The sequence below is a fragment of the Pteropus alecto genome, unplaced genomic scaffold (genome assembly GCF_000325575.1).
Source record: "Pteropus alecto unplaced genomic scaffold, ASM32557v1 scaffold57, whole genome shotgun sequence".
In the NCBI taxonomy this organism is placed as follows: domain Eukaryota; kingdom Metazoa; phylum Chordata; class Mammalia; order Chiroptera; family Pteropodidae; genus Pteropus; species Pteropus alecto.
The window spans coordinates 7,863,955-7,867,335 of record NW_006442508.1 but is presented as its reverse complement, the minus strand read 5'-3'; the positions used below and the strand labels follow the sequence as shown (position 1 = coordinate 7,867,335).

Genomic DNA, 3,381 nt, shown 5'->3' with positions numbered 1-3,381 from the left:
CATAATTGTTGAAACATTTAAAATTTTCTCCATGAATATAATTAAGGCATATCTATAGGTTAATTCTAACTCTACAAAGTTGAAAAATAGTACTTACATTATGATTACATAAAGATTTTTCATTGTAGGGTCAAAGGATTTGCTTTGACTACATTTTTCTGCCTTGTCTAGATTTATTTTTTTTCTATTGTTTCTAAATACCTTTATTTTTTTCTTACAGTTGTCTTTTTTTTTTTAACCAAACCGTAATTCTTTTATTAACAGGCATTATAAACAAATGATACTAATCTTATTTAAAAACCATAAGTGCAACACTGGTGAGTATACAGCTCACAAATAACTTAAAAAGTATTTTCCAATTTAAAAGGCCACATTCAGCATACAAAACCTACCTATACTAAACAGCGAGGCTGTAATATGGATACATGATTGATGTGTCTAAAATGATATGTGCAGTATGTAATTAATGTTAATTATATGATTAGCACATTTTTTCTATATGATTCCTTTTATGTTTCACTTTCCCCAGAAACTGAATTCTGAACTTCCTCTTCTAAAATTGGTACAATCATATTATCTTTGGACATCAAATTATATTTTATCGCAAATTTAGTAAGCCGATGACACAAAAATGTTTCATTTTTATATTCATTAAATATTTGCCAGTGATGAAAAATAAGCATCTGAAAATATTCTGTAAATCTTACGGCATACTGATTCTAGTTTTGGTACAGATGCTGGGAAAATATTTTCTGCTCTTCAGAAGACATATAGCACTATCAAGTGTGTGTCTAATATAGTCTATATCAGGACAATCTTTCAGAGTTTTATGAGCTGCACGAAGGAAAACCTATTGTTCAGTTGCTGTCATCTGTACATATATCTGGATGGCATTCACGCTGAAGTTTGATAGCAAGTCCATTTAGCTCAAGATAGAATTGCCTTAAATGTTCATACTTCCATAAACCTCCATCTTAGCTTTCAGATGCTTCAAGAATTTTGTCAGTATTGGAACAATCTGCTCTCATGTTCTGTTGAATATACTGCTGAAGAGCTAGTGTACTTTCCATTTCACCAAAGGATTCATCTGGCCAATGATAGAAATCTTATGTCTTTGTGTCTGGCCTGCTCTGCCTCAGTAGTGCCGTCCCCTCTGCCATGACCATAATGTCCTTCTTGATTTTGTCTTTATTGCATTCTTAAGCCTCATGCATAGTACCATACATCTGGAAAGGTCCATGCATCTTTCGTTTTCCAGTTACCTGTATCTTATGTCTTCCTGATTTTTGGTTTACTCCTTCATTTTGCCAGATCACATCCTCAAGTATCTCCAGACAAAGGGCGTGGGGGAGGTAAGCTTTTAGAATCCTTGCATACCTGACAATAACTTCATTAGGCATCTGCACTTTATTGATATTTCGGTAGTGTCTAGATTGTACTTTGAACGTAACTTTCAGCTCTTTGGAGAATTAACTCGTTTGTCTTCTAGTCTCAGTTTTGCCGACCAGAAATCTTTTGCCTCATTCTTGTTTTGTTTTGTTTTGTTTTCGTAAGTGAAGTCTTTTGTCTTTCTGAAAGCATTAAATTTTCTCTTCATTCCTAGTGTTCTGAAATTTTACAGTGATGTATCTGCATATTGTCATGTGAAAAATTGTCCAGATGCCATGTAGCGTTCACATACGTGTCCTGGCAGAGGTAGTGTCAGCATAATACTCCAGAGGTGACAGAAGAGAGAGACTTTCAGTCTAAATTAAAATGTTCAGAGCACACTGTTTAGTAAATTAGTTTAAAACATATAGCAAGGAAGTAAGGGAAAATGATCAAGTAAGTTAACGCTTGGGATAAGGTGTATGCAGGGTAGAAGAGCACTGCTCGTTCTTGGGGACACAATGCACATGTCTCTCTCCCTGTCTCTCTGTCTCCCTGTCTCCCTGTCTCCCCATCTCCCCTCTCCCCTCTCCCCTCTGTCCTCTCTCCTCTGTCCTCTATCCTCTCTCTCTTCTCTCCTATTTCCTCTCTCTGTCACATCCTCCTTCATCTCCCCCACTGACAGTAGGTTAGTAGGACCAGAGTTGGATGGTATTTAAGCAAGGGGGCTCATAAGTGGAAGCTGCCCTGGCACAGATTTGCTGTGTTAGAGACATACAGGACAAGCATGCCTGGCCTTAGCTACGGCTAGCCGATTATCCTGCTCAGTGGCCATGGGTTTTATTATTGTTACTTGAGCAGAGGACACATGGAACCAGAATGGGCATCACTAATGGGTGGTTGAATTAGGCCTCTGGATTCTGAGTGCTTCATGTCTCGTGTATTTTCAGTGAACTCTGAGTATTTAGTGCCTGGTATGTATTCAATATTTCATGAATATTTAGTATCCAGGTGCCTTATGTATACTTAATACCTCATGAATGTTACTCATTTTTTGGTTCTTCTAGCCCTTCTATGTTTAACGCACACATTCTCCACTACTATTTCTATGTACTTAAGATATGTGAGTTTTGTCCATTCCATTTGTTTTCTTTTCTCCTATAGCAGAATTGTATGTTTTCAAACAATACTACAACTGAACATTACAGTTAAAAATTTTTATTTTGTTATTTATTCTGCTTAGAATCTGGTCAATACTTCTATTTTGAAGACTCATGTCTTATTTCATAAATGTTCTTGTACTCGTTCTTTGATAATTCCTTCTTTCCTTTTTTTATTTTCTCTTTCTGGAACCCAAATTAATCATTTATATCGTTTATCTTTTTGCAACTATCTTCCATTTTCTTGGTTGTTTTTTGTTTGTTTGTTTCACAGTTTGGAAAAATTCTTCAGCTTCCTATTTCAACTTGTCTATTGACTTTTTGAACCCAATAACCACATTAAAAAAAGACTTTGTTTCTTCAATAGTTTTAGGTTTACAAAAAAAAATTGGAAAGACAGTAATGTGGTATCCAGGATACCACATTACACTTAACTGTCATGTCTGTTTTGGCTCCTGTCCCACTATTGCAATTTGTCTGATATTTTCCTCATGATAAAACTGGAGTTAAGGATTAGTGGGAAGAAAACTGCAGAGGTGGCATGTACTTTTCATCGTGTCATTATAAAGGGCACATTCTATCAATATGATTTATGGCTGTGGATGTTGGCCTTGATTGCCTGGCTGAGGCAGTGATTGTCGTGTAAAGTTAGTCTCCTCTCTCCCCTTGCCACACTCTACTCTTTGGAAGGAAGTTACTACGCACAGTTCACACCTGAGGAGTGAAGAGTTTTGTTCCCTCTCCTTGAGAGTGTAGTATCCGCACAAATTATTTGGAATTCTTTTGTGTGGGAGATTTATTTCTTCTCCCCGAAAACCACATTTTTATTTCCAAAATCCCACTCTTGTTCTCT

General features: G+C 36.3%; 1 pseudogene; it reads right to left on the bottom strand.

The window, feature by feature from the left end:
- Positions 1-509: 509 nt before the first annotated feature.
- On the bottom strand, positions 510-1,166 carry LOC102885956 (annotated as a pseudogene).
- Positions 1,167-3,381: the final 2,215 nt, after the last annotated feature.